At 45.6% G+C, this 26,525-nt stretch overlaps 1 protein-coding gene and 1 long non-coding RNA gene across 15 annotated transcripts in view; one reads left to right on the plus strand and one right to left on the minus strand.

Annotated features, from left to right (window-relative positions):
• Positions 1–26,525, minus strand: part of LOC143815937 (protein 4.1-like) — a 405,258-nt gene that overhangs the window by 329,635 nt on the left and 49,098 nt on the right. For 3 of the 14 annotated variants that reach the window (XM_077295752.1, XM_077295748.1, XM_077295743.1), the window contains exon 1: positions 19,175–19,314. The exons of the other annotated variants lie outside the window; for them this stretch is intronic. The gene's annotated coding sequence lies outside the window, so the exon portion shown is untranslated. Of the gene's footprint in view, positions 1–19,174; positions 19,315–26,525 lie in introns of those variants that run through there. 14 annotated transcript variants of the gene reach the window in all.
• Positions 19,550–26,525, plus strand: part of LOC143815939 (uncharacterized) — a 51,581-nt gene continuing 44,605 nt past the window's right edge. The window contains exon 1 of the long non-coding RNA XR_013223852.1: positions 19,550–19,693. This is a non-coding gene — a long non-coding RNA (uncharacterized LOC143815939). The remainder of the gene's footprint in view (positions 19,694–26,525) is intronic.

The raw sequence follows: 26,525 nt of genomic DNA on the forward strand, positions 1-26,525 counted from the left end.
ATGTGTATATATCTACTCTAGTCTAACCTGTCAGTGTGATTTTACTGTACACCGCGCTGAATTACCGGATTTTCAAAGGACACCGGTGCGTAAAAATCGGACAGAACTCGCATGGTGTGAGTGCTGTGCGATTTTTTTCTCGCACCCATTGACTTGCATTGGCGAGTCTCGTCCGAGAATCTCAGCAATAAGCAGCATGCTGCGATTTTTTTCTCAGTCCGATTTCGGCTGAGAAAAAAATTGCAAATGAAAAGACACCTATTGAATAACATTGGTCCGAGTGCAATCCGATTTTTTATCGGATTGCACTCGTCCGTTTTCCTCGCAAGTGGAAATGAGCCCTTAGTATAAGACTATTTAGAAAATCACACTTGAGGAGATGATCACCTTTTTTCTTTTGGCTTGTTGAATGCATTCAGGTGAGCAAGTTGTGTTATGATGATTAAGATGTATTTATTCTGGCACTTCGGTATTTGTTTTTTATGTTTCTTTATTGTTGCATATAAATTTTGAATTCAATAAGTTGAAATTTAAAAAGGAGGAAACTCACACAAACGAAATCAAATGATTCAAGGCTTTAAAACAAAAAAAAAAAAAAAAAAAAAGATTTGATAGGTCCCAAGTTGAATCTCTGTACAAGTATAAACGAGAACACAAGTAACATGCATTTTTTTCAAAAAACACTTTTTTTCATAATTGAGCATCAAAATTTTGAATTTGATTTCTCCAAAACAAAATATAAAGAAACATAACAACAACTTGTGACATATCAAATGAAAGCCGGTACCGTTCTGAGTAAAATGATGCCTCTCCCACCTCTTTATCTTTATTCTAGCCCGAGATATGAAAAAAAAATGTAAAGCCATACCAGGCAAAAATTTGCGCTTTCGAAACTTTAGAAACCTGTAAAAAATTAAACAGATGAAAAAAAAAAATGTAAAAACTTTTCATTTGTAATTAACTAAAAATTGTACTTCATAAAAAAAAATGTAAGAAAAATCTAAAGACGTCAGGTAAAAAAAAAATATTCATATTTGGATCACTTGATATGGAATGACCCTGTCATTTGATTTTCCATTTTGATTTTGAGTATCATTCCAAATCCAGACCTCCACGGGATATTAATTTTGATTTAAATTGATTATTTCTATGTTTCATTGTTCTCAATGCATTCCACTATGTAATTAATAAAGATTTGCAACTGGAATATTTCATTCAGTGATATCTAGGATGTGGCATTTTAGTGCTCCCTTTATATATTTGAGCAATGTAGATAAACTAAAAGAAAAAAAAAATGGCATAGGGTCCCCCATATGTTTCTTAGCCAGCTGAGACAAAGCCAACAGTTGGGGGCTGATGTTTATAATCTGAATGTCATGATGCGAGCAGTAACGTCCATCAGGTGACCGGGATTCATCGGCTATGAACTCTGGTGAGCTTGTGTAAGGAGGGTGGTGGTTATGGACAGTAAGGAACACGCTGTCACTTTAAGAGACTGCACCCCCTTTTCTGGTGTGATGGAATGTTCTGCTTCTCCCCTGCAAGAGGCTGTGTGAATGAGCTTGACTGTGCAGAGGGTGGGGGTGGAGCCTGAACAGCATGTGTGAGCTGGAGCTGCTGCAGAAAGAACTTTGTTACAGGCTGTGGGTTCTCTCTTGCAGAAAACAGCACAGAGTGGACTTGTGAGATTTGACAGACTTTTCCGGGTGCAGCGAGAGTGGCTGTCCTGTGTGAGTTTGAGAAGCCACAAAGATACAGAGAAAGGGATTTACAGCACAGCACCTCCAGGACCCCGAAGCAAGAAGACCACGTTTCATGGAGCTGGCAGAAAGCTGTGTGCACCACCGTACTAGACTGTTGGCCCCCCCCCCGGGACTGGATCTGAGTCCTCAACATCACAGTGAGTTTGTTCCTCTTTTGTGCACATGTCATGGCCTAGTGTAGGCTTCAGTAGTCAGAACACGGCAGCCGTGAGGCCTGCTTAGTAAAGGCCAGGGAGGTTATATGTAGAGTAGCATCATTATTTGTTTATTGTTTTCATTTACTTGTGTGACGTATGTTAATTCTGTAACAGTTGGAGCACCGTGCTATTTTATGGACAAGCTAAAGAATATAACTCTTGTAAATTATGTTTTGCCATTGCATACCCCTGTTTGCATCTTCCTCATCCACTTCATTCCTTCCCTTCCAATAAATCTACCCTTTGTTTGCACCTCATCTTGTGTATGGTAGTCTTCCTGCACCGTGGTGGTCCCCCGGCCATCGCTTCACTTACACAGGTCAGTGCTAGATACTGCAGTAGCATTTGCACGCTACTGTCTCCATGTGCGCCGGCTGGTTTGCTGAGCGGTCACATCATGCCACCACTGAACAAACCATCTGGGGTTCTTCGTGGGACAGCCTTGCACTGGGAGGATTACTCTGTTTTTATTCTTCTTTGGATATTAATAAATGGGTAAAAGCGGGGCAGGGAGTTTTTATTTCAAATAAAAGGACTGTACTCTGTCTTTATTACATTTGACAATGGGGTTAACCCCTTCACGACATGCGCTATACTAGTACTGCGTATGTCATGTCTCCCCCTTTGATATGGGCTCCGGCGCTGAGCCCACATCAAACTCGCGACATGTCAGCTGTTTTGAACAGCTGACATGTGCGCGCAATAGCAGCAGGTGGAATCTCGATCCACCTGCCGCTATTAACTAGTTAAAAGCCGCTGTCAACGCTGATAGCGGCATTTAACCACCGCTTCCAGGCACGCGGCCGGAAATGCTTGCATCGCCGACCCCCATCACATGATCGGGGGTCAGCATAGCAACCAGAGGTCTCCTTGAGACCGCTATGGTTGATGCCGGCTTGCTGTGAGAGCTCATAGCAAGCCTGTAATTCAGCTACATAGCTATATGATGATCGGGGGCTATTGAAGCATGGCAAAAGTTTAAAAAAATAAATAAATAAATTATATATATATAATTTTATACACACACTTTTTTTTCTTTTAATTTTATGTTTAAATCACCCCCCTTTCGCCCCATTCAAAAAATAAAAAATAAATAAATGAAATCAAACCTACACATTTCGCATCGCCGCGTTCAGAACCGCCCGATCAATTAAAAAAAATAAAAATAATAATAATAATAATAATAATAATAATAATAATAATTTAACCTGATCGCTAAATGGCGTAACGAGAAAAAAAAAAAATTAAAAATGCCAGAATTACGTTTTTTTTGGTCGCCACGACATTGCATTAAAATGCAATAACGGGTGATTCAAAAGAACGTATCTGCACCAAAATGGTATCACTAAAAAAGTCAGCTCGGCACGCAAGAAATAACCCCTCATCCGACCCCAGATCACGAAAAGTAGGAATTAGTCCTACCGGTAATAGTGTTTCCAGGAGTCCATCATGACAGCACCACCAGGAGGTTGTCCTTCATATCCTTGATCGGGACAGGAACACAGAAGAGGTTAAATAGCCCCTCCCCACCTCAACCCTTCAGTGATTTTACAAAGTACCACACCAGGATGGATGCAACGCAATTTTATTGAATTTCCTCTCCATACATGTTCATATCACACAGACAGGAATTCAAGGATGGGTAAATAAGGGGTGCTAAAGGAAAAAGAAGCGCAAATAAAGTGCACACACAACCAATATAAAGTGAAACACGGCTTTTATTGAGACCAAAATGTAGTTATTTGTACATTCATGTTTGTACTTGCGGATTTTCATTTCACATTAGATATAATACCTGGGATTATTTATTTCCTCGAGTCTGCTTGAGCTTCATCCCCATATACAGGGGATGTTCTTGTTGTTTTGGCATGTCTTTTTATAGGTGTTTCAAATGTTTTTATGTCTTGCTAGCACTCTTTTTGGTCTCAATAAAAGCCATGTTTCACTTTATATTGGTTGTGTGTGCACTTTATTTGCGCTTCTTTTCTTTTTCCTTTTGCATGGTCTCTTGGCGCATTAGTTGCACCCCCTTCTCCTAATCTGTTTAACATTTGTAGTGGTGCCCGCTCAAATTCCTTTTTTTCCTAAATAAGGGGTGCTGTCATGATGGACTCCTGGAAACACTATTACCGGTAGGACTAATTCCTACTTTCCAGGACGTCCCTCCTGACAGCACCACCAGGAGAATTACCAAATAACTCCTATTTAGGGTGGGATTACAGCTTGGAGGAGGCAATTTGCATATTTAATTTCCCAGGGGAGCATTGCACGGCGAATAAGCCTCCTTACCTTGACAAGCCAGCTGGTATGTCACTCTCCATAAGGAGAAACGTTACCCCTTAGACCCCAGTCCAGAGCCTCTCACCTAGCCAAATCAGTTCTCATGCTTCGCACTGACGAGGGCCAACAGCCCGAAACACCGTGTCTGCGAATTAAGATACTGATTTGACTTTTATCCTAAGTCATCTTGCACGACTCGTTAAAGGGTTGATTGTGACTTGTAGGACCGCTACTTCCAACAGGTGGCGCTATAGAGTTAAGTCCTCTTTTTCTCAATAGAGGCAATTTGCATATTTAATTTCACAAAGGAGCATTGCTCGGCAAATAAGCCTTCTTACCTTGACAAGCCAGCTGGTATGTCACTCTTCATAAGGAGAAACGTTATCCACCCTAGACTCTTCAGGAGTGATATGGTCATTGTTAAAGATTCTTCCATCCGATGAGGCGAATCTGCCATCAACAACAGATCATCTAGGTATGGGACGATGAGAACGTTCTTTTCTCTTAAGTGAGCCATGACCTCTGTCATGAGTTTTGTGAATATTCTTGGGGCCGAAGCGAGACCGAATGGTAGGCACTGGAATTGGAAAGGACGTATTTTCTCGTGGCCTTTTATTGCAAATCTGAGGAATTTTTGGTGGGATGGATGGGTACATGGTAGTACGCATGTTTGAGATCTAGCGTGCACATTATGGATTTTTTTTATGAAAGATGTAATTGATCGGAGAGACTCCATCTTGAAGCGTTTGTAAGCTACCCACTGATTTAATGGTCTTAAGTTTATTATTGTACGGTATTCTCCACTTGGTTTTTTTTTAATGGAGAACAGGCTGGAGTAATGTCCATGAAATCGCTGGTGATGGGGTACAGGAACTATGACCTGCAGTTATGAGAGCTCCTGTATGTCTGTTAACAGTCTTTGATGGACTGCTGACGACTCGGTACGCGTTAGGCAGTACCTTTTGGGGGAGAAGCTGGGTGAATGCTATCCTGTACCCTGGGCGACCGTCTGTAGGATCCACTGAGTGATATTCTGCCAGCCCTCTAGGAAGTATTGTAGTCTCCCTCCTATATTGTTGGCGTCATTGTCTGCTGAGTCCTGACTATTGGTCTCGAAAGGAACCTCTTCCCCTACCGCCTTTAGAGTAGCTCCATCTGCCGGACTTCCCTTTCCCTTTGTAGTCCTGCCTAGGGTGGGAGCGAGTTTTCCGAAAGAATGGCATCTTCTTTGGCTTCTCTTCGGGAAAGCCCTTCTTGTCAGATGCTTTCTCGAGCAGCTCATCTAGGACACTACCAAATACATGAGAACGGAATCGAACAAAGTTTGTTTTTCGACTGATTATCTCCCGTCCAAGATCTTAGCCACAGGGCCCGCCTTGCCGCATTTGACAGCGCGTTATTTGTAGCTGCAAAACGCACCGACTCTGCTGAAGCATCCGCCATGAAATCAGTCGCCATTCTTAGTATTGACAGACTTCAGAATTTCTTCCCTGGGAGTCCTGTCTTTAATGTGACCTTCCAGCTAGTCTACCCAGAGGCTCATGGATCTTGCTACAGAGGTGGCCGCCATGTTTGTTTTCATAATGGCAGTTGACAACTCCCAGGCTTTTTTTAAAGGAGATCTTCTGACATTTTATCCATCGGGTCTTTTAAACCAGATGAGTCTTCGAAAGGAATAGATGTTTTCCTTGACACTTTAGCTACCGGAATGTCGATCTTTGGCACAGATTCCCAGACTTTAGTTTCTTCTGGATCGAAGGGAAGACGGTACTTGAAGTCCCTCGGGACTACTAGCTTTTTTCCCCACATCTTCCCATTCTTCCAGTATCATCGCTGTTATATGGTTGTTAACTGGAAATACTGTTTCTGCGGGTTCTCAGGCCGCTGAACATTTCGTCCTGAACCGATAGTGGTTCAGTGGAGTCCTCTACTTTCATAGTACTCCCAACTGCTTTTAGGAGCATCTCTGTGCTTTCGGACGAACAAAAGGTATCTTGCGTTCCTCCAGAAATACTACCAAGGAATTGTCACCTTCACCTGAGTCCGGGTCGGAATACCCCTCCTTCTGAACTCAAGTCTACATCCCATCTGGGCCTCTTAGGGTGAGGGAATTGGGGTGGCACCAATGTTGAGACGGTAACCTGGACTTCATCTCTAATCATGGTTTTTATGTTAGCTAATAACGAAGCTCGTTTGTCTTTGAGCAGTTTAGCGATGCACACTTTGCATAAACTTCTTGTTTTAACCGTCTAGGAGTTTGTTGGTACATAACGGACATCTGATAGCCTTCTTAGTGGCAGACCGCTTGGGGAGGTCCTTGTACTAAAATGTAAAAGAAGGCCCTGTAGCTAACGGATCTTAAGTCCTGCTAGGTACTTCCCCACCACGTTTACTCACATGGTCCGTGGGCAGCTTTAATGACTGGACGTCTGGACGACTAGCACCCTCCATCTTACTAAGTCAGGTGTGCTGTCAGCTGTCCGTCATTAAAGTCATTCTTACCCGACTTCAAAACATCTGATTTGTCCTCCTTCCGAACTCAGCTGCTGGCATTTCCCGATGATTGAAGGTCCCCAGCTGTACTGCGCAGCCTGGGACCATCTGTTCTCGGCGCCATCATGCCCCGGACTCTCCTATTCCGCCGACGTGCCCCGGCCGACACCAGAAACCGCCGCAGACTCCGGGAATTTGGCCACGCCCCTCGGAAGTAGTCACCGGCGCACTCCCCTCCAATGCAAAGCGCCGGAAGTCTGGGGAGATGCCGCCAGAAGTTCGGGGAGATGCCGCCGGCTCCTTGTGGAGATAGCACGGTCAGGGGAACAGCGGCGGACACCGCTGCAGCAGCCGCTGCCTCAGAGCCCTTTGTGAAGGGATGAGGCAGCTGACGGGAGCACACAGCTCTACCTTATCGCGTGAGGGACCTCAGTCGGTATCCTGCTATGTGAGGAGTCCCTCCATCGAGACTCCCGCGGCCCAGAGCCCCCTCCAGGAGTAGAAGACCGCCCTTGGGAGCACCTGCTCGACTGAACCCGACATCCGGCATCAGGTAAATCCATTATCTTCTGGAGAACACTCTCCTGCGTCTGTCCCTGATAGGGACAGGAAAAACACTGAAGGGTGGAGGTGGGGAGGGGCTATTTAACCTCTTCTGTGTTCTTCACCCTATCAAGGATATGAAGGACAACCTCCTGGTGGTGCTGTCAGGAGAGACGTCCTGGAAAATTAAAATGCTACGGGTATTGGAAAATGGCGCAATTTTTTTTTTTCTTTATTTTTTCTTTCTTAGCAAAGTTTGGAATTTTTTTTCACCACTTAGATAAAAAATAACCTAAACATGTTTGGTGTCTATGAACTCGTAATGACCTGGAGAATCAAAAGGGCAGGTCAGTTTTAGCATTTCGTGAACCTAGTAAAAAAGCCAAACAAAAAATTAAGTGTGGGATTGCACTTTTTTGCAATTTCACCACACTTGGAATTTTAAAACCAATGGTGTCGTTCAAAAGTACAACTCGTCTCGCAAAAAATAAGCCCTCACATGGCCATATTGACAGGAAAAACAAAACAAAAATGCGTGCATTTAATGGATGCACCATTTCTGGGGCAGATGAGGGCTGGTGTTCATCTGGGAGAGGGCCAATATCTACATGCTATTAATATCAGCCTGCAGTGGTTTGTTGAGCCTTTGCTGGTTATTAAATATAGTGGAAACCCCAAATTATTTTTTGGGGGTGGTTCCACCTCATAACCAGTGAAGGATGCACAGACAGTAGTTAGCTGATAGTAATAGCCCGGGAAGCGCTTCCTACTTTCTAAAAATCTCATTGTATTTGCATGACACTGGTCCTACTTTTCTGGATCAACATAGGCTGGAGTTACACTAGCATTTATAAATTCGGTCCTAACTCCTGAAGTCCACAAGGACTCTCAGTGTGCAGTGATCTTTCTTTCTTGGTTGTTGGGAGTCATGACTAAATTTTGGTACATATTTGTAACATTTAATATTAAAAGTTATGATTTACATGATTTATCTAATAAATTAGGTACTTTATTTGGCGATTCAATAAAAATTTTTTGGTACTTTTCTAATTGGTATACAGTGATTTTTTTCAGTGAGCTCTACCACCAAAACATCACAGTACATCTTGCAAGTTACAAGGTGAGGCCTCCATGAATCAAAGTTGTTTTTCCCAGAACGTTTGTAGCTGAATTAACACCCTAAACAATGTCATGTCATTTAATCATTCCTGAACAATTTTTGCAGAGGCAGGACACAGTAGCAAGCTACAAGAGGTCACTATCCTTACGAAAAACGCTGTTGCCATGAAAGGGATGTGTATTTGAGGTCACTATCCTTACGAAAAACGCTGTTGCCATAAAAGGGATGTGTATTTCTGCTACTATGAACAAGGTAGGTGGTACACTTAATTTGGTCTTTTAGATGTGAGCTTGTGCAGAGTTTGTACAAATGATTAAGCATGCCTATACCAGTGTCAAAAGCAAGTAATGAGAGAGGACATGAGGTCACAGCCCCACAAAGTGACTACATACTGATGAACAGATGGAATAACAGATTTTCGAGAAAACATCCCTACTGTAATCAAATACATACTGTTAATTGTTTTCAGACAGAAGAGTATTAGGAACATTTCAGCAGCATTCACACAGTGGAGCCAAGACTATAAATCCTGATTAAAAGCCACATTCAGTGTGTACAATGGAAAAAAAAATGCAGATGTATAGGTGAAATGTAGGTAACTGTATAGTACACAGTGGAACATATCACTCAGCAAAGCAATTTTTTTCAGCATTTCTTTGTTTTAAAGGGAACCCGTCACCCCCCCCCCCCCCCAGGGCCTATTAAGGTAAAAGCACCACCTTCAGCAGCACTAAGGCTGCATTCTGTGAAGGTGGCCCTTATGCTTAGTATCCCTAGAAATGCCAAAATAATTACTTTTATAAATTTTGCGCCATACCTTTATTGCGCCAGGGATGTATGATTTCTCCCTGACTCAAGCGCCTCGCAGCCGTCCATAATCCCACCGGGCTCCACCTACTCTCTCTTGTGCAGTCACCGGCGCCTGCAATTATCTCTCGGGCATGTGCCGTGCGCGCTGCCCTGGAACTCACAATCAAGTGATGCAAGTAGATCGCACCTGCGCACAGCGCCAGATTTCCAGCCCTGCAGTGTGAATACATCATAACACTGTGGGGCGGAATCTCGAGCCTCCGCTACACGCAGGCGCGATATCACTACATCAGGCAGCTGATGTGAGTTCCAGGGCAGCGCGCACGGCACATGCCCGAGACATAATTAAAGAGGAGGCGGAGCCCGGTGGGATGATGGACAGCTGCAAGGCGCTTGAGTCAGGGAGAATTCATACCTCCCTGGCGCTAGAGAGGTTTGGCGCAAAATTTATAAAAGTGGTTATTTCAGCATTCCTAGGGATACTAAACATGACGCTGCGGATCTGCAGCAGTTTTCCATGTGTTGTACAGTACCATGTAAACATATGGAAAACAAAATCCACAGTGCACATGCTGCGGAAAAAAAAAAAAAATAAATGATATGCTAATAATTAACATTCCGCAGCATATCAATTCTTTGTGCGGATTCCGCAGTGGTTTACACCTGCTCCTCAATAGGAATCCGCACAAAAACCGCGGTAAATCCGCAGTGCAGTTTACCTCCGGATCTTGCAAAAACAGTGCGGAAAAATCTGCACACCTATCCGCAACATGTGCACATAGCTTAGGCTATGTTCACACGTTCCGTTGTCTTCCGCAGGCAAAACCTGCTCTCTAGGCAGTTAAACTGCTTACAAGAAGGTTTTACTGAATTTTCGCTACTTTTTTGCTGCATTTTTATTGTCTCTTCTACATGATGATAAAGTTAGGTGGCCCCAAGAAAGCATGATTTAGCGTCCTTAGGTTTTTCTACCAAAAACACAGCAAAATTTATACTTGTGTTTTTGCACGTACCCAATATGCTGCAAAACGCTGAAAAAGAGCTAAGGCTATGTGCACAAGTAGGAAAAGAGGTGCAGAATTTTCTGCACAAAATCCGCATCTCCTGGCAGAATCGGCAGCCGCGGATTTGCCGCGGTTTTTATGCAGATTTTCGCCACTGCGGAATTTTAACATGGAGGGGTGCAGAAACGCTGCAGATCTGCACAAAAGTGACATGCACTTCTTTGAAATCCGCAGCAATTCCACACAGATTTTTCCGCAACATCTGTACAGCTTTTTTTTCCCATTGAATAACGTTCCACTCAGCGTGTCCACATGGACATTTCCTCTCTGAACCCTGTTCACACAGGTAATATACAGATGATCAGGTTTTTAAATACATCAGATAGGGATTGCATACATCAGTTAGGACTGCTCTATATGGGTATACCTTGACGTTTGGTGGAGCAGCTTAGTATACATTTTTTGCAAAAAAATATCAAAAAAATACCCTGTTTTTTACATCTTTTTACTAGCACTTACGGATTACTGTGATTTTTTGAAACTGAGCGTTTTTGGTTTTACTGTGCTCTTTTGTGTCTTCAAGTTTCTTGGTGGTGTGTGAACATGTTCCTACAGACTTGTTCACTGTGCAAGTAGCCCATGTGTTCCTGTTTCCATAATTGTTCTCTTGTGTCTACAAGACTAGGGAGTTAACCACCACTCCTTGTGGGCTATCTGCAGATGTGCAGCATCTGAAACAACGGATACTGGAAGCCTGTGCTAGCATCTCTTCTGCGGTGTTGCTATCAGTGTGTCGAGAGTGGGAGAAGAGGGTTGCATTGACAATCCAACACATGGGCAGCACTTTGAACATTTTATAAATGGTCATAAACTTGTAAATAACTCAAGAAAGAATAAAGTCAAGTTAAAACCAAGCACACCATTGTTTTTCTTGTGAAATCATCAATAAGTTTGATGTCACATGACCCTCTTCCCATTGGAAAAAATAAAGTTGGATCCAAAATGGCCGACTTAAATGGCCGCCATGGTCACCACCCATCTTGAAAAGTTTCCCCCCTCCCATATGCTAATGTGCCACAAACAGGATGTTGATATCACCAACCATTCCTATTTTATTTAGGTGTATCCATATAAATGGCCCACCCTGTATAATGGATTTAAAAAAAATATAAAAAAGACCCTTCAGGTTTACAAAATTTTATAGAGAAGAAGAGAGTGTGAACACACTCTTACCAAAGCATATTAGAAATAACAGTTTCTCTAAGGCCCCTTTCACACATCAGGTTTCTGCCGTCAGTCACTATACGTTGGCTTGACGGATCCGTTGCAGATTGTGAAAAACTGATGCGACGGATTCATTTTTTCCTGACGGATCTGACCAGCGGATTTGGCTAATTGGATTCTAATTAAATTGGAGCATGCCCAGTTAAAAAAAAAAAAAACAGAATCAGTCACCGGATTCCATCAATTGACGGATTCAGCGCCATAAGCTTCCATTCTAGTAAACAACGGATCCATTGCTGTCCGATTTTGACACAAAAACGTTACTTTGTCGTCTCCAGCTGCCGGACAAACAATTTGATGGATCCGGTGAACGACAAATGAAACGTGAGGCCATCTGTCGCTAATACAAGTCTATAAGGGGGGAAAAAAAAAACACAGATCCGGCGGCATCAGTCGCCGGATTCGTTTTTCTCAAGATTCTACGGATTGCGACTGATGGCAAAAAACTGATATGTGACAGGGGCCTACCTGATGCAGAGAAGAGAAATTGGAAAACAAACAGATAACGTCACATTTATCTATAGCATGTTAGAATAAGGCCGGTTTCAGATTTGCGGTTGTGTCCGCGGCGTTTCTTCCGCAATAATCCGCATGCGTTGTGTATTCCTATATTTAACATTAGGGACGCAAGTGTCTGCGTTTGATTGCGTTATGCCGCGTTTGACGACGCATGCGTTGTTTTGTCATCTGCGGTTTGGCGCAGTAAACGCTACATGTAGTAATTTTAGAGGAGTCAATTTCCCGACTAGAAACGTATGCGGTTGTTAGCGGAAGAAATGCACCAAAAAAACGCATTGCTGTCTATGTGAACGCATGCAGCCGCAAGCACATGCGTTTGCTTGCGTTCGTGAACGCATGCGTTGCACCAGAGAGAAACATGTCTAGACACTGATTAGCCACCCCCGACATACAAGGTGATAAAGAGAGGGAGTGGACAGTTGCAGGTCACTACTCAGCAGACAGAGAAGCTTTCCAGACGCAGCAGAGCAGACACAGGAAGGAATCTACACTCTGAACAATGTGAGTATATCCTAGCCAATGTCTTTATTTTCTATTATGTCCTAATTTCTGCCATTTCTTTCTTTCTGCATGAATCAGAATGTCTTCTTCTGATGAGGAGCAACGTCCTGGGCCTTCTGAAGCCGAACATGTCAGTGAAGTGAGTACTCACCTCCTCAGATTGGTAAGTATTCACTGTCACATCTACACATAAGACAATTTTTTTTTCTTTTTTTTAGAGCACTTCTACTGCGGCAGAGGCTGGGCAGGAGCAGCGGGGGTCACGGTCGAGTGTCAAGACGGCAGCGTGTAAGTATACCTGGCTGACTGTTTACTGTATCCTCACTTTAGTATTCTTGAATCTTCCTTTCCTCTTTCTTCACAATTTTTTTCTGGACTACTTGTTTATCTTGACTTTCCTTATTCATGCCATTTCTCAGCCTCTGTTTTCTTTCTTTTCCTTATGTTAATGTATACAACATTTAGGCCATGTTCACACGTTCCTGATTTCCCTGTTTTTCTGCACTAAAAACCGCAGCTCTTAGCAGAAAACGCAGGTGTGGTTTTTGGTGCGTTTTGGTGCGTTTTTGGTGCGTTTTTTGATGCGGTTTTTTATGCAGTTTTCTCTGCAGATTGTCTGTGTTTGACACAAATAAAGCTTTAACTGCAGTGGGGGGAAAAAAAAAAAAAGAAATGATGTCATTTCCTTGTCCAACCCTTTTCTTCTTCCATCCTCCATTTTGGGACTAAACACCAAAATGAGTGGACGTGTTTTGAATGACAGCGCTCCGCAGAGTGCTGAGCGTAGGCCAGATCACAGCCCGCGGATCCAGCTCTATCCAGCTATTTAAGTGCCACGTATTTAAGTGCCACATATCACGTATTTCAGTGCCACGTATTTCAGTGCCACGTATTTCAGTGCCACGTATCACGTATTTCAGTGCCACGTATTTCAGTGCCACGTATTTCAGTGCCACGTATTTCAGTGCCACGTATCTCAGTGCCACGTATCTCAGTGCCACGTATCTCAGTGCCACGTATTTCAGTGCCACGTATCTCAGTGCCACGTATCACGTATTTCAGTTGCACGTATTTTTGCTATTGTAAGGTGGCATTAATCCCGGTTAATAATGGAGAGGCGTCAATAAGACGCCTATCCATTATTAATGCTATTAAAATGATAAAAAAAAATATAGGGGGACACCCCCACCCCCCCAAAAAAAAAAAATAAAAAAATGACATAGGGTCCCCCTATATTTTTAGGCCAGAAAGGCTAGGCAGACTGCTGCGGGCCAATATTTGTGGCCTGGGAAGGGGTTAAAATACCCATGGCTGTTCCCAGGCCATGGATATGAAGCCCACAGCTGTCTGCGTAGCCTTTCTGGCTCAGAAATAAAGGGAGAGCCCCCCCCCCAAAAAAAAGTGTTGGGGTCCCCCTATATTTTTAGGCCAGAAAGGCTACGCAGACAGCCGTGGGCTTATATTCATAACCTAGGAAAGGGGCCATGGATATTTGCCCCCCCCCCCCTGGCTACAAATATAAGCCCGCAGCCGCCCCAGAAAAGGCACATCTAAATGATGCGCCAATTCCGGCACTTAGCCCCTCTCTTCCCACTCCCGTGTAGCGGTGGGATATGGGGTAATGAGGGGTTAATGCCACCTTGCTATTGTAAGGTGGCATTAAGCCCGGTTAATAATGGAGAGGCGTCAATAAGACGCCTATCCATTATTAATCCAATGAAAGGGTTAAAAAAAAACAAACACTAGAAAAAAAATATTTTAATGAAATAAAGACACCCACTTTTTGACCATATTTTATTGTACGCTCAATCCGTCCTGAAGACCCTCGACCTGAAAAAGACGCAAAAAAAAAAAAAAAATTCATACTCCCTGGCCCTGTCCGCAGAAATCCATCGAGGGTCCCACGAAGATCTTCCATGGAGAACAGACACATCCAGAGATGTCTGCTCTCCACGGCTGCAGCAACACACTGACAGGAGCCATAGTTCCTGTCGGTGTGTCACTGCGCATGCGCGAGCGAGTTTACCGGCGGTCATTGACCCCGGCACTCTCGCTTAACGGCAGTGCTGCGTGGGAAAGTTCAACGCAGCTGTACTGCCGTTAACCGAGACGCCGGAGCCATTGAACTCCGGAACAGTATGCGATACACTGCTAGGAGCTTCGCTCCTGGCAGTATATCGCCGGAGAGCAGCCGATCGGCGTGGGACACTCGTTTTATGGATTCTGCGGACAGGGAGTATGAATTTGATTTTTTATTTTGGGATTTTTTCTAGGGGATCGAGGGCTTCGCCTACCAGTGTGCTGTTGGTGAGTATATACTCTGTGTTATATGTACTGTGTGTCATGTATGTGTACTGTGTGTGTTTTGTGTAACTTTACAACTGTGCTAAGTCGCCGGACAGAGGGACAACTCTCCCATCCTAATACCGGATGGGAGTAGTAGTCCCATACGGCGACTTAGTACAATGGTGGCACTAGCGTCGCATGGGGACACACACACACACACACACATACCAAATCTATCAAACGGCCGACATCGATCCCCATGCGACGGTATGCCTCCATGTCTCTTCGGGATACAGGAACACACTCCGCCCAAGCACTTCCGCCCACGAACTTCCTCCCGCTTCCCCGCACTTCCTGCTGCAGCGGTTTCTCCACCCATAACCGCAATAAAACCCGCAGATATATTTTTGATCTGCGGGTTTTACTGCGGGTTTGACCTCACAATGGAGGTCTATGGGTGCAGAACCGCTGCAGTTCCGCACAAAGAAGTGACATGGTCCTTCTTTTTTACCGCAGCTATTCAGCGTGGCTTTTTTAGTGAATTTCAGCATCATGTGCACAGCGTTTCCTGTTTTCCATAGGGTTACATTGTACTGTACCCTGCATGGAAAACAGCTGCGGACCCGCAGCGGCAAAATCGCGGCGGTTCCGCAGTAAAAAACGCATTGTGTGAACATGGCCTAAATGTCTTCATATATGTTTTAGGTTCCAGAACGGGATGAGGACCTCATTGACAACGATATCCTCATCTCCCTGGTCCATGAGCGAGCCCCTTTGTGGGACACCCGGGTTCCACAGCACTCGGACAACGTGACGATCCGGCGCCTATGGAATGAGGTGGCCAAGCGATGTGGGATGGCTGGGACAACGCCCCGACTCGGGTCCGAACTGCATTTGGTAAGTATTGCACTGCAGTGTGAAGCAGCAGAGACCTTGGCCGTGCTCACACAACTGTGTGTGATGAGATAAACTCTCAGGAGTTTCTCTCATCACACACAGTTGTGTGAGCACGGCCGAAAGTACATTGTCTAACCATTATGTTTTGTTTATTCAACAGTGGGCAAAGTCAAAACACGTTGGCGTTCGATGAAGGACCGCTTCAACAAGGACCTGCGTCAAGAGAGCCGTGTTCCCAGTGGTTCTGGAGCAAGGATCCGAAAGAATAAATACCATCGCATTCTGGCATTTTTACGACCGGTCCTTGCCCAGAGAAAGTAAGTATTTCTCCTGTGCATTACGTTGTGTTGTATTGCCATAATCTGTATGTTTCTATTCAACAGGAGTTGGCGTTTGGTAAATTTTTGGTATTAATTTTTTTTCCCTTTTTCACAGCACATGGAGCAGCACTGTTGGCCCAGGTTCTGGAGCGGTCCTTCATCAGACAGCCACGGACCCGTCCCAGCCATCCAGCAGCGCTGCAGCAAGTGGGCCTGCCACACTAACTGGAGACCAGGAAGCTGGTCCATCAGGTGTTCCCCTTTCCCAGTCCTCTGCCCCTGCCCCATTTTTTGGGGCTCATCCCAGCAGCGGCAGAGGGCATCTGAATTGTTGCACTTGAGCTTGGTTTTTCATGATGGACTCAAGGCTTTAGGTGACCGACTGGATACTGCCATTAGCCATATGAATACACGTATCCAGGAGGTCACCAAAAGCCTTGAACAAGTAAAAGCCGACCTCCAGAGGCCAGCACGTCATTTTTTTTAACCAAATTGAACAGGGCATGTCGGAACACCTTACTCCTGATCTCCAGCTTAGTGTCATGCAGGCCTGCAATGCTGCTTACGTGCAGGCTATGCAGCAGAGTCGGTATTTTCAGCAGACAGTGGCGGCATACCCACCTGTGCCCACACTGTCACGAATGACCTCAATGCCGACCTCTGCTGCATACCACTGCACGGCCACCTCTATTCCTAGCACTGCCGGACACCAGTACAGCACCACCACCATGCCGAGGTGCTGTTGGACAGCCCACCGCCACCACCATGACAACCGCTGCTCCTGCTTGGACATCCTCCACTAACACCACGATGCAGCAGCAGGACCCTGGCATGGCCTTCCGCTCCGCCACCACCACGATGCAGCAGGACCCAGGCATGGCCTTCCGTACCGCCACCACTACGATGCTGCAGGACCCTGGCATGGCCTTCCGCTCTACGAGCGCTATGGACTCTGGCATGGCTGCACGCTCTACGAGCACTATGGACTCTGGCATGGCCTTCCGCTCTACGAGCACTATGGACTCTGGCATGGCTGCACGCTCTTTGAGCACTATGGACTCTGGCATGGCTGCACGCTATACGAGCACTATGGACTCTGGCATGGCTGCACGCTCTACAAGCACAGTGCAGCCGGACCCTGACAGGTCACCCACCATGACCATGCCATGACATATGAGCCCACCGAGGCTTACCAGAACCCGGCGAACCCAGAAAGGGGAAAAAAATAAAAAAAACTCGTACTATCAGTATTCCTCCCCCCCCTCACCTCCCAGTGTGTCTGTAATGTCACGTTTGTCTCACCCTTCCAGTGCGTCTCAGGCCTCTCATGTGTCAAGCCCCATCCCCGAACTACCAGACCCCACTAGTTTAATTGCCCCTTCTCCTGCCACCCCTGCGTCGTCCACACTTAGCCAGACCTCACAGCTTCACACACCCCCATTTGCGTCACTCTACCCCAAGCAGGCGCAGTTAATTAAAAAAGTTTGGTTTCTAAGAAAATAAATATTTGTTTTTTGCCCCCAATTACGTGTGGCTTAATTGTGTCTTTCGCCGCCGGCAATACACACCGTTCGCCGCACACCTAATTTTTTGGCCACATCATAGCTCCAGTATTTAGCAAGTAAAAAACTGCAGCTTTCTGTGTCTTTAGTATAGATATATGAGGTTGGCCAAAAAATGAATATTTGTATTTTCTCCATATCTCTTCGTTCTGCTTAGTCTGTGCTCCCAAGCAAACGCACAGGCAAGAAACAGCTTGATGCTTAAATCCAGGTTGAAATAAAAGCTCTCCATGCGAAGATCATGACACAGGATACAGGAGCAAAATACGAAGATTTCAGCTGTTCAAGGATCTATATAAAGATGTCCCATAACACACGCCCTCTGTAATCACATTGGCGGTGTCTGGTTATCTAGATTTTTCTCCTGTAAAAATGGTCACCGTGCGCACCGCATCCGCAGAAAAAAACGCATGGAAAAGCATGCAAAAGCGGCGTTTTTTTAATCGCATGTGTTCCCGCATGCGACTAAAAAACGCGTTTGTACGTGTTTCTATGCATTTTTTCCTGCACTTGCGGATGCGGATTAAAAGCTACGGATTCTAACGCAAATGTGAAACTAGCCTTAGGCTACTTTCACACTAGTCCGTCGGTACGGGCCGTCGCAAACCGTCGGCCCGACGTACAGTGTAGTAATTTCGCACGACGTGGGCAGCGGATGCAGTTTTACAACGCATCCGCTGCCACATTGTAATGTCCGGGGAGGAGGGGGCTGAGTTTCGGCAGCGCATGCGCGGTCAAAAATGGTGGACATGACGCGCAAAAAAAGTTACATGGAACTTTTTTTGTGCAGACGGTCCGCCAAAACATGACGTGTGACCATACGTCGCTAATGCAAGTGTATGGAGAAAAAACGCATCCTGCGGGCAACTTTGCAAGATGCGTTTTTTCTCCAAACCGACGCATTGCGACGGACGTTACCCGACGCTAGTGTGAGAGTAGCCCAACAATCCATGTAACACAGTGCCACACTGCTGCCACAAGTCAGGACATGGGTCGCCCTCAGAAAATATCTGCATTTACCACAACTGCTGGAAACGATCACAGAAAGTAGTTGCCGGTAGCAACCGAATCAGTCTTCATTCGCCAGGTTTGCGGCAGACGTGTCGCTATGGGCAACTGCTCCACTACAGACACTACTACTTGGTCCGCTTCCCTATAAGCCTCTAGTCCGCCATTAATAAAGTATCACATATTACCGCAAGTAAAGAACAAACAAAAAAACAACACATTTTCTTTCCACTGGTTGAAGCCCAAGTTTACAGAACAGCTACAACATGAGCAGGCAGTACAGTGACACACGCCCGGCACTAGGCTCCAGCCCCCACTGCTCAATAGGTAGCCATAATGAGGCGGCGGCGGGGCCGCGCACACCCGGCGGGGCCGCGCACACCCGGCGGGGCCGCGCACACCCTGCCCAGCGCACACCCTGCCCAGCGCACACCCTGCCCAGCGCACACCCTGCCCAGCGCACACCCTGCCCAGCGCACACCCTGCCCAGCGCACACCCTGCCCAGCGCACACCCTGCCCAGCGCACACCCTGCCCAGCGCACACCCTGCCCAGCGCACACCCTGCCCAGCGCACACGGATACGTACGGCTCAGCACGGGACAGGTTGGCGCGCTTCTCCTCAGCACACGTGATCTCCGCAGCACACGTGATCTCCGCACCTCTACCTCCACCGCCAAGCACATTCACGCCCCCGGCCAGTAAACACTGGAGTAGCCGCTAATTGGCCGGCGGGCTGCACATTGCTGGGGGGCGTTACTACCGAGCCATTGTGTGAAGCGGGGGTGTGGGCTGTCAGACTACCTGCCGCAGCCATGTTTAGTTGCCGTGTACGGTAGCTTGTGTGACAGTGTCGTTATAAGGTGTGCGGACAATGCCAGGGACGCTCCGGTGGAGACTTGTCGGCTGCAGTGCAGACAGCCCTCGTATACATATACAGCAGCGCTGACACCACACAGGGTCGCCCCGCCCCGCCGGCAGCACGGAGCGCAGTCCTATACTGCCGCCACGCGGAGGATTCCGGCACTGCTCCGCTCTACATAGCAGCGGGCGCCATTAAACAATACTGTGACCCGTGGCTCGCACGGACCATAGCGGCGAGAATGAGGTGGGCAATGACAGCAGTACTCACCGGCAGCAGGGATGGCGGCCGCAGGGGGTCGGGTCAGGACAGGTGCATGAAATAAAGGAGACAAAAATATGTTAGTGACAGGTTTCTACAGAAAGAGCTCGTCACATCTATGCAGTAACAGGAAGCTGGTGTAAGACCACCTAGCGCGCCTCATGACGAGGCTGTGTGGTGGCCGTGTGTGGAGAGGTTCTGGCCATGTACCCACACCTTTGTTTCTGGAGTACAGGCCCTTACACCATGGGCTAATGGTGGGCATGGCTACCATACCATTTAGCTCACTTCTCTTTAGCACCATTATCAAGCTAAATTCCCTACTATGTGTGGGAGGAAACCAGCGTATCTGGAGGGCAGCACGGTGGCTCAGTGGTTAGCATTGCTGCGCTGGGGTCCTGGGTTCAAATCCCACCAAGCACAACATCCACAAGGAGTTTGCATGTTCTCCCTGTGTTTGTGTGGGTTTGCTCCCTGTGACCAGGCCTCAAAAGGAGAGAGTGTAATTTTTACAATATGTAGTAATGCTGCAGCATATATTGCACAAGCAATCAGACTATCGCAGCTTCCAGGGACTATTAACCCCTTCATGACCCAGCCTATTTTGGCCTTAATGACCTGGCCGTTTTTTGCAATTCTGACCAGTGTCCCTTTATGAGGTAATAACTCAGGAACGCTTCAACGGATCCTAGCGATTCTGAGATTGTTTTTTCATGACATATTGGGCTTCATGTTAGTGGTAAATTTAGGTCGATAATTTCTGAGTTTATTTGTGAAAAAAACGGAAATTTGGCAAAAATTTTGAAAATTTCGCAATTTTCACATTTTGAATTTTTATTCTGTTAAACCAGAGAGTTATGTGACACAAAATAGTTAATAAATAACATTTCCCACATGTCTAATTTACATCAGCACAATTTTGGAAACAAATTTTTTTTTTTGCTAGGAAGTTATAAGGATTAAAATTTGACCACTGATTTCTCATTTTTACAACAAAATTTACAAAACCATTTTTTTTAGGGACCACCTCACATTTGAAGTCAGTTTGAGGGTTCTATATGGCAGAAAATACCCAAAAGTGACACCATTCTAAAAACTGCACCCCTCAAGGTGCTCAAAACCACATTCAAGAAGTTTATTAACCCTTCAGGTGTTTCACAGCAGCAGAAGCAACATGGAAGTAAAAAATGAACATTTAACTTTTTAGTCACAAAAATGATCTTTTAGCGAAAATGTTTTTATTTTACCAAGGGTAAAAGGAGAAACTGGACGACGAACGTTGTTGTCCAGTTTGTCCTGAGTACGCTGATACCTCATATGTGGGGGTAAACCACTGTTTGGGCGCACGGCAGGGCTCGGAAGGGAAGGAGCGCCATTTGACTTTTTCAATGAAAAATTGGCTCCAATCTTTAGCGGACACCATGTCGCGTTTGGAGAGCCCCCGTGTGCCTAAACATTGGAGCTCCCCCACAAGTGACCCCATTTTGGAAACTAGACCCCCCAAGGAACTTATCTAGATGTGTGGTGAGCACGATCAACCCCCAAGTGCTTCACAGAAGTTTACAACGCAGAGCCGTGAAAATAAAAAATCATTTTTCTTTCCTCAAAAAAGATGTTTTAGCAAGCAATTTTTTATTTTCACAAGGGTAACAGGAGAAATTGGGCCCCAATATTTGTTGCCCAGTTTGTTGTGAGTACGCTGATACCCTATATGTGGGGTAAACCACTGTTTGGGCACATGTCAGGGCTCGGAAGGGAAGTAGTGACATTTGAAATGCAGACTTTGATGGAATGGTCTGCGGGCGTCACATTGCATTTGCAGAGCCCCTGATGTGCCTAAACAGTAGAAACACCCCACAAGTGACCCCATTTTGGAAACTAGACCCCCGAAGGAACTTATCTAGATGTGTGGTGAGCACTTTCAACCCCCAAGTGCTTCACAGAAGTTTATAACGCAGAGCCGTGAAAATAAAAAATAATTGTTCTTTCCTCAAAAATTATGTTTTAGCAAGTAATTTTTTATTTTTGCAAGGGTAACAGGAGAAATTGGACCCCAACAGTTGTTGCCCAGTTTGTCCTGAGTACGCTGATACCCCAAATGTGGGGGTAAACCACTGTTTGGGCGCACGTCGGGGCTTGGAAGGGAGGGAGCACCATTTGACTTTTTGAATGCAAGATTGGCTGGAATCAATGGTGGCGCCATGTTGCGTTTGGGAGACCCCTGATGTGCCTAAACAGTTGAAACCCCTCAATTCTAACTTCAACACTAACCCCAACACACCCCTAATCCTAATCCCAACTGTAGCCATAACCCTAATCACAACCCTAACCCCAACACACCCCTAACCACAACCCTAACCCCAACACACCCGTAACCCTAATTCCAACCCTAATCCCAACCCTAACCCTAATCCCAACCCTAACCACAACTGTAACCCCAACACACCCCTAACCCTATCCGTAACCCTAACCACAAGCCTAATCTTAACCCTATTTCCAACCCTAGCCCTAATTCCAACCCTAACTCTAATTCCAACCCTAACCCTAAGGCTATGTGCCCACGTTGCGGATTCGTGTGAGATTCTTCTGCACGATTTTTGAAAAATCTGCAGGTAAAAGGCACTGCGTTTTACCTGCGGATTTACAGCAGATTTCCAGTGTTTTTTTGTGCGGATTTCACCTGCGGATTCCTATTGAGGAACAGGTGTAAAACGCTGCGGAATCCGCACAAAGAATTGACATGCTGCGGAAAATACAACGCAGCGTTTCTGCACGGAATTTTCCGCACCATGGGCACAGCGGATTTGGTTTTCCATAGGTGTACATGGTACTGTAAACCTGATGGAAAACTGCTACGAATTTGCAGCGGCCAATCCGCTGCGGATCCGCAGCCAAATCCGCACTGTGTGCACATGCCATAACCCTAACCCTACCCGTAACCCTAACCCTACCCCTAGTTCTAACCCTAGTTGAAACCCTAACCCTAGTGGAAAAAGAAAAAAAAATAATTTCTTTATTTTATTATTGTCCCTACCTATGGGGGTGATAAAGGGGGGGGTTTATTTATTATTTTTTTTATTTTGATCGCTGTGATAGAACCTACCACAGCGATCAAAATGTACTTGTAACGAATCTGCCGAACGGCAGGTTCGGCGGGCGCACTGAGCATGCGCCCGCCATTTTGGAAGATGGCGGCGCCCATGGAGAAGACGGACCGACACCGGGAGCCTCGGTAAGTGTAAGGGGGGGGGGAGATCGGGGCACGGGGGGGCGTCGGAGCACGGGGGGGTGACATAGGAGCACGGGGGGAGCGGACAGGAGGACGGGGGAGCGGAGCACAGGACGGAGTGGACTACGGGACAGATCGGTGGATTGGGGGGGGGGTCACTTCAGTATTTCCAGCCATGGCCGATGATATTGCAGCATCGGCCATGGCTGGATTGTAATATTTCACCAGTTTTTTAGGTGAAATATTACAAATCGCTCTGATTGGCAGTTTCACTTTCAACAGCCAATCAGAGCGATCGTAGCCAGGGGGGGGTGAAGCCACCCCCCCTGGGCTGAAGTACCACTCCCCCTGTCTCTGCAGATCGGGTGAAATTGGAGTTAACCCTTTCACCCGATCTGCAGGGACGCGATCATTCCATGACGCATACGCTGCGTCACAGGTCGGATTGGCACCGACTTTCATGACGCAGCGTATGCGTCAAAGGTCGGGAAGGGGTTAAGAACAGTGAAAAGTTTAAAAAAAAATATGAAAAAAAGCAATCAAAAACATTGAAGGTTCAAATCACCCCCCTGTACCCTGCATTAAAAATATTAAAGGGAATCTGTCACCTCAAAATTTGCCTATAAGCTGCTGCCACCGGCATCAGGGGCTTATCTACAGCATTCTGTAATGCTGTAGATAAGCCCCCGATGTATCCTGAAGGATGGAAAAAAACAAGTTAGATTATACTCACTCGGGGGCGTCGCGGTCCGGGGCCTCCCATCTTCATACGATGACGTCCTCTTCTTGTCTTCACGCTGCGGCTCCTGCGCTGGCATACTTTGTCTGCCCTGTTGAGGGCAGCGTAAAGTACTGCAGGTGCCAGGCCTCTCTGACCTTTCCTGGCGCCTGCGCACTGCAGTACTTTGCTCTACCCTCAACAGGGCAGACAAAGTACGCCAGCGCAGGAGCCGCAGCGTGAAGACAAGAAGAGGACGTCATCGTATGAAGATGGGAGGCCCCGGACCGCGACGCCCCCGAGTATAATCTAACTTGTTTTTTTCCATCCTTCAGGTTACATTGGGACTTATCTACAGCATTACAGAATGCTGTAGATAAGCCCCTGATGCCGGTGGCCGCAGCTTATAGGCGAATTTTGGGGATGACAGATTACCTTTAAAAAAAAAAAGATATATATATATATATATATATATATATATATTTTAACACACATACATACATACATACATACATACATACACACACACACACACACACACACACGTGGTAAAGCCACGTTCAGAGAAGTCCGATCTAAATATCAAAATAATTAACCCAATTGGTAGACACTAAAAGGAAAAATTCAATAACGCCGATATGATGTTTTTTTGGGTCACTGCAATATCAAACGTTATAAGTATCCCTAAATAGTATCAATAACAACGTTGTCTCACCCTGCAAAAGTAAGCAGTCACACATCTCCAACAACTTAAAGGGAAGGTGCCACCAGTTTTCTTGTAGTTTGTTTTTTTGTGAAATTAAGCTTAAAATAGTAAATAAAATGTATTAATGCAATGTTTGCACTGTTTGCAAACATTTCTATATGAAAAATATTATATATTTTCTTACAAATATATATATTGACCACTAGGGGGAGCATTTTCCGTTTTAGACCTCAAGCAGCTATAGTAAGACTTACCAGCTTTACTGTTAGCTGGAAAATTGGGGCAGTAACTGCTGACATCAGCATTTCCCTCCCCTTTTGGGTGGTCTAATATCCCTGGGGCAGAATGAAGAGCAGCATCACAGGGCAGAGCCATTTTGTGTGTGACTGCCCTGTGATCTGCTATCACCAGCAGTTAGTGCATCAGAAGCACAGTTAGTTTATGTGGTGTGTATGGAGCAGCATTGTCTGTGCAGAGCTGTCTGTGACTCATCCCTCAGTAAGATAAGAAGGAGCTCCAGGTCTGCAGTGAATGGCCAGGCAATGTGGAGGGAGGGGAGAGATACATTGTATGGCAGAGAGAGGTGTCAGGTGTCACCTCTCTCTGCAGGCTGGGAATGCAGCTTAATGGAGTGAATGGAGCTCCTGTGATAGAGAGTAAGTGGAGCTGAGCAGAGAGCACTGGGCTATAATAAAATGGCTGCTAGTCACACCTACAGCAGTGAGTTGTGCAGCCCACAGAGGCGTGCCCAGCTCACTGCTAACACCTCTCCAATGTTAAAGATAGGAGATAATAGACCGGCGCTGACCCTATGTCCATGGGGTGCTGTAAAATGACACTGTTAGTGCCCTGCTACTGCTGCAAAACCAAGATGTCAGTCCCCAGTTCCTTCTTTAAACACATATAACACACGAAATCTGTTTCACATGCATTTAAAACTTGGTTATAGTAGCATGTTATGCTACATTACAGTGATTTATTAATGATCTACAAACGCGGTACCTTACCTTTAAATAGTTACTGGCTTCATAAAATGGCGATAACTCCCCCCAAAAATTCTCACCACTAAAATAAAAAAAACAAAAAACTAAACATGTTCGGTATTGCTGTTATAGTACCGATGAGGAGAATCCTATTGGGAGGTTTTCATTTTACCACAAAATGTGCACCATTAACCCCTCAGTGGCTGCCAATACGTCTTTTTACTGACGTAAGATATAAGGGTAATAGCATCCCCATACAGGTAACAACCCAGCAGCTGTCGGCTGTACACTATAGCTGACAACTTGCTGCATCAGCCACGATCAGTGTTGGCACCATCCAAATCTGTTTAGTCCCTTAGATGCTGCTGTCAAATCTGACTTCATCATATAAGGCCGGCCTCACACTCAGCATATGTAAATACGGTCCGTTTTTTACGGCCGTAATACGCAGAAAACTCCCCAAAATAGTGATCCGTATGTCATCCGTAGGCAGGGTGTGTCAGCGTATTTTGCGCATGGCATCCTCCGAATGTAATCCGTATGGCATCCGTACTGCGATATTTTCTCGCAGGCTTGCAAAACCGACATCTAATGGATTTATGTGCTCAAATGATCGTATATATATATATATACACACACACACATATATATGTTTTATGTCATTGAGACACATATATATATCTAATATATTAAGCTGAATGTGTGTGTGTGTATGTCCGGGATTGGCATCTGAACCGTCGCAGCTACAGCCACAAAATTTTGCACAGTCACACGTCTGGACCCCGAGAGCGTCATAGGCTATGTTGTGAGGTGAAATTTTAACCCCGCGCTTTCCAATTCACCAAACAATTTTGCCCCTATCTACATAATGGGGAAAAAATGAAAGGAAAAGTGTTGGAGGCAAATTAACAGCTGCCAGATGTGAACAAGGGGGACTTAACCCCTTCATGACCCAGCCTATTTTGGCCTTAATGACCTTGCCGTTTTTTGCAATTCTGACCAGTGTCCCTTTATGAGGTAATAACTCAGGAACGCTTCAACGGATCCTAGCGATTCTGAGATTGTTTTTTCGTGACATATTGGGCTTCATGTTAGTGGTAAATTTAGGTCGATAATTTCTGAGTTTATTTGTGAAAAAAACGGAAATTTGGCGAAAATTTTGAAAATTTCGCAATTTTCAC

This window comes from Ranitomeya variabilis, chromosome 3 (assembly GCF_051348905.1).
Source record: "Ranitomeya variabilis isolate aRanVar5 chromosome 3, aRanVar5.hap1, whole genome shotgun sequence".
NCBI classification, from domain to species: Eukaryota; Metazoa; Chordata; class Amphibia; order Anura; family Dendrobatidae; genus Ranitomeya; species Ranitomeya variabilis.